This window comes from Leptodactylus fuscus, chromosome 1 (assembly GCF_031893055.1).
Source record: "Leptodactylus fuscus isolate aLepFus1 chromosome 1, aLepFus1.hap2, whole genome shotgun sequence".
Classification (NCBI taxonomy): domain Eukaryota; kingdom Metazoa; phylum Chordata; class Amphibia; order Anura; family Leptodactylidae; genus Leptodactylus; species Leptodactylus fuscus.
Genome location: NC_134265.1, coordinates 108,373,728 through 108,383,326, shown reverse-complemented (window position 1 = coordinate 108,383,326; position 9,599 = coordinate 108,373,728).

Genomic DNA, 9,599 nt, shown 5'->3' with positions numbered 1-9,599 from the left:
GTCATAGTATAGTGGTGATGAGTTCACTTCTCCAGCTGATACTTGGTTTGTACAAGGTAATTTAAAGCTTATGTCTGGCTGCTGTGGAAACACATTTTATTGAAACTTTTAGCACACAGTCCATATGCTGATTTCACTTTCAGAGGCCATTTGCCCATGTAAAAGGACCCTAAGGGCCAGTTTATACAGTGAAATCTGCTACTGATTTTGCTCAGCGGTGGATTCTACTCCTATTCTGCCTCCCATTGTTTTGTATGGGAGGCAGAGATTAGAGTAGGGCTCTGGCTTGAAACTCCCCACTCATTCATCTTCTGCTTTCCGAGGCGGGTAGAAGTGTTGGAATATGAGAAGAAATCAAAAGAGGTCCACCTCAAATTCATCTTCATTTTCCGACATCTAATGTATAATCGGGTTTTATTGAGATTTTACATAACAAAAGGATAAAACACAGAAAACAAGGGTTGTCAGGTCAGACGCGCAGGCCCCAAACAGCATGAATAGGCGAGGGGGATCCCCCCTGCCCAGCAACGCAAAGAACTACATGGGCCGCACAAATACAAAAAGAAAGGTAAGGGTACAACAGAAACGGACCAGAACCAGGCCGTAAACAGGAAGACAGAAAGAAGCGAGGGAAGGGAGGGTACAACGATTGCACAGGAACAAAAACGACCAACACAATGATGAGACAAGACCACAAACGGGAGGGAAAAGGCAGGCACGGAGGGAAGGGGGAGCAGTCAAGAAGAAGGAAAGGGAGGGAAATGAAGGAGCAGCCAGAGACTGGTCAGAGGAAGGAAGACGAGAAAGCAGAAGATTCCTGAAAGATCACCCAGGGCCGCCAGAGCCGGTCAAACCGGGAGGAGTCAGGAGAGTCCTCCGCGACCAGAGCCTCCATTCTCCGCATGAGGAGAAATTCCTGTAGGAACTCAAGCGTCAAAGGCGGCGTAGAGCTCTGCCAATGTCGCGGAATGACAGCCCTGGCAGCCATGAGGAAATGACCCAATAGATTCTTTTTAATCTGGGAAAGCTTTCCAGGTATGACTGACATCAAGGCCAGCTGGGGGGTAGGAACGACAGGGTAATCTTATACCTTAGCGTAAGACGGGAAGACCGCATCCCAAAAAGGCCTGATGATGTCACAATCCCACCAAGTATGAAGCATGGTGCCCCTCTCGGTACCACAGCGCCAACACCGGTCAGAGACAGCAGGGAAGATCCTGTGGAGAAGGTCGGGACACCTATACAAACTGGTTAAAATTTTAAAGTTCCTTTCCTGCGCACTACAAGGTAAAGCCAATCTATGGGACAACCTGAAAGATTTACTCCAATCGGCAGGCAGCAGACTCGAAGGGGTCAGAATTCCAAGACTCTACAAAAGAGGGAAGCCCTGGAGTGGCGTCGCAAAGGAGAAGATCATAGAGGGCTGAAAGGGCGCGCGGGAGGGGAGCCGAACCCGCAGCACAGGATTCCAGCGTAGTCAGGGGCGTGGAGACAAGGGAGGAAGAGAAAACTCCCTCAGGAAGGATGACAACTGACCATATTCCAGCCAGGAGAGGTGGAGATCGGGATGGGAGAGGCATAACTGAGCGAAGGGAGGGAGTGAGGAGTCGCCAACCACCTGACGAAGGCAAACATCATCCCCTCTATACCAACAGAGAAATCGAGCTACGGACTGGCCCGGAGGATTTCCGACATCTTAACTGGCCCTTTCTGATGAAGGGTAATCCAAGCTCATTTACTTTTATTTCCACTTGTCATTTCGCAGAAGGTGTGATGGAGATGCCACAAATTCAGGTTTTGTTCCAAAACCAAGCATGAATTATAAACTGTAAAAAGCCCTACTAAAATACAGCACTGTACAGGGAAATTTTAAAGTTATGAATGTCCCAATATGGTATTGGAAATTTTTAAAATTGCCACTAAATCATCCTATTAATATTATAAATGTGAAAGTTTGTGAGTTTGGATGTTTGTGGGTTTGTGTGTTGGGATGTTTGTTAGTCAATCACGCAAAACCCGCTCGACCGATTTGGCTGAAATTTTCCACATAGTTAATACACCCCATTGCGCAATAGGCTACTTTTCGTCACAATAGCGCACATACATTTTTCCCAGGACCCCCACAAACCCCAAACTCACACCACCATCTCTGCAATCTCACACACTTTGGACCATAGCAAGCCACAAAATTCATATTGCCCTCTACAGCCTCGCCCCTAACCCCACACAATCACATATACATATACTTTACCACTTTGCCCCTCACCTTAACGATACTCCAGGAGGTTCTCTTTAACGCTCCGGAGCAGCCATGTTTGCCAACCCCCACCGCTATGACAATCCGCGACACCGCCCACCCATGTCAATACCCCTAGGTGGTCTAATAAATGCAAAAAAAAAAGTTTTAAAAAAGTTAAAAAAAATATTAAAAACAAAAAAAAAAGGATTAAAAATTCAAATCACCCCCCTTTCCCTAGAACACATAAAAGTAGTTAAAAACTGTGAAACACATACATGTTAGGTATCCCCGCGTCCAAAATCGCCCGCTCTACAAAGCTATACAAATATTTTTCCTGTTCGGTAAACGCCGTACCGGGAAAAATGGTCAAAAGTGCCAAACCGCCGTTTTTTCACTGTTTTGATTCTGATAAAAATTTGAATAAAAAGTGATCAAAGCAATAACATTTCCTGAAGATGGTAGAACTACAAAGTACACCCAGTCCTGCAAAAAAAGACGCCATATACATCCCCGTACATGCACGTATAAAAAAGTTACGGCTGTCGGAATATGGCGACTTTTCAAAAAAAATTTTTTTAACAGTTTTGGATTTGTTTTTAAGGGGTCAAAATGTAACTAAAACCATATAAATTTGGTATCCCCGGAATCGTAACGAAACACAGAATACAGGGGACATGTCATTTTGGTTGCACAGTGAACGCCGTAAAACCAAAGCCCGTAAGAAAGTCGCAGAAATGCATTTTTTCTTGAAATCCACCCCATTTTTAATTTTTTTCCCTGCTTCCCAGTACATTATATAGAATAATTAATGGCGGCATCATGAAGAAAAATTTGTCCCGCAAAAATTAAGACCTCATATGGCTCTGGGAGCGGAGAAATAAAAAAGTTATGGGGTTTAGAAGGAGGGGAGTCAAAAACGAAAATCAAAAAATGCCATCGGCGGGAAAGGGTTAACTTCAAATACCTCTGTCCCAAAGTCACTATGTAAAGTTTCTCACAACACCGTATATATAGCAGCTCGAATACAAATTAACTTCAACACAAAAGTCTCACGTATTCTCAGAATTACAGCAAAAACAAGATACAAAGTTACATTTCATATCCCATACCTTATACACAGTACAAAAACCTTACCCGCCCCTGTATATACCCACTGCTACAATCACTGCAGACGAAGTCGCGGGTACCAGCTAGTAAATATATAAATTTGGTATTGCTGCGATTGTACCAACACACTCATTAATGGTAACAACATTTTTTACACAGTAAATTGTGTGAAAAATAAATCTCTAAGGCCTGGTTCACATCTGCATTCTGGGAGTGTGCTTGGGGACTACCTGGACAGAAACCTATCCACATAAAGTGGTTACTTAAGGAAACCCGTGGACCCCATAGACTATAATGGGGTCCGTGTGGTTTATGCATGAAAAATGCTGAGAGAAAAGTGCTGCTTGCAGGATTTATTTATTTTTTTAAATATTTTTCTAATTTTCTTGAGCACAGTAAATGCTAAAGCTGTGCGAAATTGCAGTCAAATGTTTTCGCGTCTATTACTCCAGTGCTTACCGATGTAAGATGTGGGTTGGAGAACATAAACAAACAAATTAAGATGCATGAATGGCTTAAAGCTCCTAAACTTGGCACAGAATAACCCGTGCGCCTAGAGTCATGCTAAAAGAAGAGGGATTAGTCCTGCTTTTTTACCAATGTAAACAGCGAAGAAAGTTCTCCTTGTCTGGTATTGGAAAATACAAAGACCAAGGAATATCGCAATATGGAAAGAGATAATATCCATGGTAAATTTCTGCACTATTCTATGGCGAAGGGTCTCAACTCCCAGTAGGAATGTTCACTAATATACGGTACATATGGAGTTAAATAATGACATGACAAGTCTATACACTGGAAAGTTACTTTTAGGCCGGGGCCCCCACGGGACGTAAACGCCACGATTTGCCCGCAGTGGAGACGCAAATCCCATCCGCACTTTGCAGAAGAAATCGCAGCGTGGACAAATCGGAGCATGTCAATTATATATACGGAAACGCTGGCGGCTTTCTGATAGATATAATGTTAAGAGAAAGTCCGCAGAGGAAAACTCTGTGAACTTTCTCTTCAAAGCGCTGCGGAGAGAACCGCAATGCGTACACACCGCAGTTCTTTTTGCAGCGCTTTAGCGCTGCGTTTACGGCCTGTGGGGCCTTAGCCTAAAAGTATTACCTGTGACAGGAAGAAGCCCTACAAAATATCTAAGACTTGTGCCTAGCAGAACAATGTGGTGACCCCTGCAGTCCCTAGTCTACATGCACAATATTACGGGTTTGATGCACATTTTCTGTTAAGTTTTACATCGCTATTTTACTGTGATTCTGTAACAAATCCATATTTTACAGCCTTGCCAGGGATTTCACCCCTATGCATTACAAGGAGTTGACATACTCCAGATATCTAAATCCACACCTGAGGTCAATATGCACAGTCGAAATTTCTGCAAAGTGTAGATAAAAATGTTCAGATTACACATGTATTAGTCTAAAGCTACACATTGCAAGTTCACAGCGGGTGGTCATAGGTTGGTTTTTGTTTTTTTTCTCTTTTTGCAGTGAATGTACTGTATATATGTATTGGATTTTTTGATATCCCTTATGCTACACTTGTGCTGTACTTCACAACTGGTTTTAACTGGCAATGAATCTGCTGTGGCTCCTGCTGCAACTTGTAGTCTATGACCTTAGCCTTAGTTGTGGATATAGAACGTTTGCCGTATAATACAGTAACAGCTAAGCAGATGAAATTTTAAGAATGTCATCTATATGACATGTTTTCATAGTTATATCATCCATTAGAATACATAGGAAGAAATCAATGGTGAATCTGCATAACGTATTTCTCTGTAAGGATTCATAGAGAAATCCATAGACATCTAATTCATTTTTGTGTGTATGCCACATTAAGTTTAGCCACTACTGTATTGCACTGTGGATTTTCTGCATGCGCGTATCATATCGAAAGCAATAGGTAAAAAAAAAAGCCTCCCATTGAGTTCAATGTGTAGCGCGCATAAGCCGGCACCCATTCAAGTTAATGGGATCTGTTTTGAAGCGCCTCACTCTGACACGTGTTTACGTGTCAGAATGAGTGGCGTGTTACTCCGTGGGAACGGAGCCTAACACAGATGTGAACCTAACCTCAATGGGGCCATTTTCACTTCAAAAAGAGGGAAAGTGGCCAATATCCATTTTTGCATAGTCTCTTTCCTGGCTTTGCTTATTGAAAAAAAAATAATTAAAGAAAAAATATGCCTGTAAAGGGGTTATGCCAGAAAGCCTATTTATCACAACCCTTAGGGTGCATTCACACTGAGTAAACGCTAGCTTATTCTGAACGTAAAACACGTTCAGAATAAGCGGCGTCTAAAGCAGCTCCATTCATTTCTATGGGAGCGGGGATACGAGCGCTCCCCATAGAAATGAATGGGCTGCTTCTTTCACTCCGTGCAGTCCCATTGAAGTGAATGGGGAGTGCCGGCGTGTACGCTCCGGCATGAGCAGAGCTTGCCGTATACGCCGGCACTCCCCATTCACTTCAATGGGACTGCACGGAGTGAAAGAAGCAGCCCATTCATTTCTATGGGGAGCGCTCGTATCCCCGCTCCCATAGAAATGAATGGAGCTGCTTTAGACGCCGCTTATTCTGAACGTGTTTTACGTTCAGAATAAGCTAGCGTTTACTCAGTGTGAATTCACCCTTAGAGTGTGTTGGACATCTTCTGTGCTCCCATTGAAGTGCAAGGGAGCGTAAATGCTTCCTGTCCAGGAGGGGGTACATCTGCATTTAGGCTAAATTTACAATAGGTGTAATACACCCCCAGTTCTCAGCGGTCAGACCCCCACTGATCAGCTATTTAATGGCACTCTGTAAATATATGGTGGTCAGCTTCAGGTCTCTATTTTGGTGGCAGTGCTGATATTCACATGATCATTGATCTCCGGTACACATGAAGACATCTTAGCCAGTAACTGGTTCAGTGTTGTGTTTGGGCAGACGTGTATAGGAGGATAGTGGCATGATCTTGTTTATTATGTGGGTTGGGGTACATAATTTGTCTCTGTCCTCTCTGCATTCATATTACCGATGGCCTGTGTAGTAATGTCCTCGGCCCCTCTCCTGGCTGATGTGCCCCACTACACTTACAGAACAAGCCTGAGCTAGCACCTTGGAGATTCAGTCGCTAATCCATGTGGTGTTGGCACATAGGTCCACTGCCTATCTGACTGGAATTTCTTCTCATTTGACCGGACATTTCACAGCAGGCCTAAGGGAAAGTGGCAGACACCTGCCAGTGAGCCAGAAAAAATTCATTCTGACAACTATAGAGAGGACTGTTTATATTTCTCCTGCAAGATTTGGTAAGGGGACCCTAAAGAAAACTCAAGCAAATTATGTGTAGCAGGAATGTGCTGTAAGTGGCTGGGGTCATAACAAACTTTCACAGGCACTCTGTGCCTATGCAGGCTGTTTTATAATAGATTTCTAATAATTTCACAATTAAACCTGTATATAACATGTATCTCTGCATGCACAAAATATTGGACTATATATAGATTTATATGTGCTACCCGGTTTTATTTATAATCAAATTTTATTCAAGCTTTTAAAATAGAACAGAAAAAACCCCAAGAGTAATGTATGCAAACAGTTGGTGCAATAGCTCGCAGGTCATGCCTGTAAACAAGAGGATGGGGAGAAGATCCCATCCAGCGCTATGGAACATAACATAATAATAAGGGGACGGGAGGTCCAGACATATGGGACTAGAAAGAACAACATCAAAAGGAGAGTAGGGGGCAAACCAACAGACAGGGAAAACACAGCAGAAACTACAGTCAGGAAAACACGTATGGGGCACTACCCTGTTTTAATGCATTGCTGAAGCGTTGTGCCAAGCATGCACTGTAACTTGTCACCCCTATTTCCCCATATACACTTGTGAGCAGGGTCCTCTATTGTTTGATATGTTTATTGATTTTATTACTCTGTCAAGACATTCTTTGTATATGCACCCACTGGTTGTAAAGTATTAGAAAACGTGCTCGTACTATTAATAAAAAAAAATGTATAAGAGAACATGGGCATGTCTCTAACAGCTGAATTGCTGCAATGCAGTTGAAAAATTTATTCATCGTATTAACCCTTTCCCACTGCAGCCGTTTTTTGAATTACCTTTTTGACTCCTCCTCTTCCAAAATTCTCATGGGCCTCTATCAGGGATCTGCTGGTTGGCCTCAGCGGTCACGTGACCGCTAAGGCCAATCAGCAGGACTCTGGAAGAATGCTTCTTTCTATATTTCCCAGGAAGTTTCGTAAATCCACCTGTAGACTCCTCACGTTTCTGTTAGCGGCGGCGTGCTTGGTCATTCCCAGGCTGTGGAGGTCTACAATCCCCCACCCTCGCTTGTTTCTTGGTTGAACGAGGTGCTTGCCTTACGTACTATGGAAACCCTGGTAGCTGAGCTCCACCAGACTGATGACAAGCACCGACAGACGTGGCTCCTTTGGAATCACTTCTACTACTTCACTGACTTCCGTACCCCCTTTCCTTCTGTGTCCCCTGTGTGATGTCTCCCTATGTGTTTTGTTTGTAAACTTTGTCTTTAATTTTACTTGACAATTGACACCCGAATGTCCCAGGTTCTTGAGATGTTTTGTTTGCCAGCTCCGCTGCGTCAGAGCATTTACCTGTTACTTGCCCACTCCCCATATCCCACCCCCCTCTACCCCCCTTTTTTCCTTCCCACACTGTGCTTTGTTAATATTTCTGTATGCCTTTATGGTCTTCCCTCCCCCCCCCCTCCCTTGGTTTTGTAAAAATTGTAAAAATTTCAATAAACTTTTCATAAAGAAAATTGTGTGTGACTTTTTTCATGGGTTTCGTTTGTACAGTATTTGCATGTTGATACAATTCCAAAGATATTAAATTTGTTTTTTACATTTTAACCCCCCTTTAAAAAAATATCCAACACTTCACCATCACCATATTCTGACGCATATAACTTTATTATATTTCAATTTTTATAGAAATCTGCTGTCTCTTTTTTGGAAACAGGGATACTGTGTGTGTTACCTTTAAGCACTTTTATATCAGTTCTAGGGAAAGCAGAGGTGATTCAGATTTCTAATTCTTACTGTTCTTACTGTCCCCTGGGGATCTGTTCACTAATACAATGCATTGCAATTCTTTTCAATTACCCGTTCTCCTTCTCAGACTGTTCTAATAGTATGGCGGAGGTCAGGAAACTGTTCACCACCACCAAAATGTCTTCAGAGAATTGTTTTATCTGTCAGCTGGACATGTCCTTGTGGATGGAACTTACTGCCTTATAGTGAGTTCAGTATTGAACACGGGTTCATGTCAGTTCAGTACATCAGGGCTTTGGCTGTCCGGGAGCTTTCTACATCATCACTCATTATGTAGTGAGCTCTATTCACACAGCCATAGTCCATTCAGGAGATGTGGCCGATACACAATCATGTGAATAACCACTTATATTGTGTTGCAGGGGCTGTTACTGGAATACTGAACATACCTTTCTGTACCAAACTGCAGTCTTACTGCTGAGAAAATCAACTCTTAAGCCTGCACGAAAAGTGAGCTGTTTGGTGCACCAGGGTGTGGTAGCGCTTGTCAGAGCATCTGTTTTAGCCAGTGGTCCCCACCCATTGAGACTTGTCAATTTTATGTTAGGGTAAATTCACATGTGATTTTTTTGGTCCGGAATCTGAGGTGGAGGCTGCCTCAGGTTCCGGACCAAAATACGGGTAGCTGTGACTGGATGTCGGTGCAGTGCATGGCAAATGAATGGGCCTAGTCGGGAGGGAGTGTCTTCAGTCGGATGTCGCGAGCCGAATCCGCCTGAAAGAATGAACAAACCAGCTCCCGGAAAAAAGAACTGTCTGGCTCCAATTGATTTGAATGGAAGCTGTCTTTTTGGTCAGAATTTTGAGGTGGATACGGCCTCAAAATCCTGACCATAAAACCCCATGTGAATTTACCCTTAGGGGTCTAACTTGGTAACCACAGGTCCTCTGTATATAGATAAAGTTGCAGTGACTTCCTTTTTTGTTGGGAGGGGGTATGTGTTGTTTTTTGCGGATCCGCACAAAAACGGATGCACGCGGATGCACACATGCACACTTTGCGGTTGAGCACAGTCGTCTGCAGAATGAGGTTTTTTTTGGTGTTTTTTAAGTGACCGTAAAAACACTACGGTCGTGTAAGACCAGCCTTACTGAAACACATTGGTGAGGTTATCCATAGAATCAGAATTGGTGCCATAGTTACCAGGATCATTGGGATGTT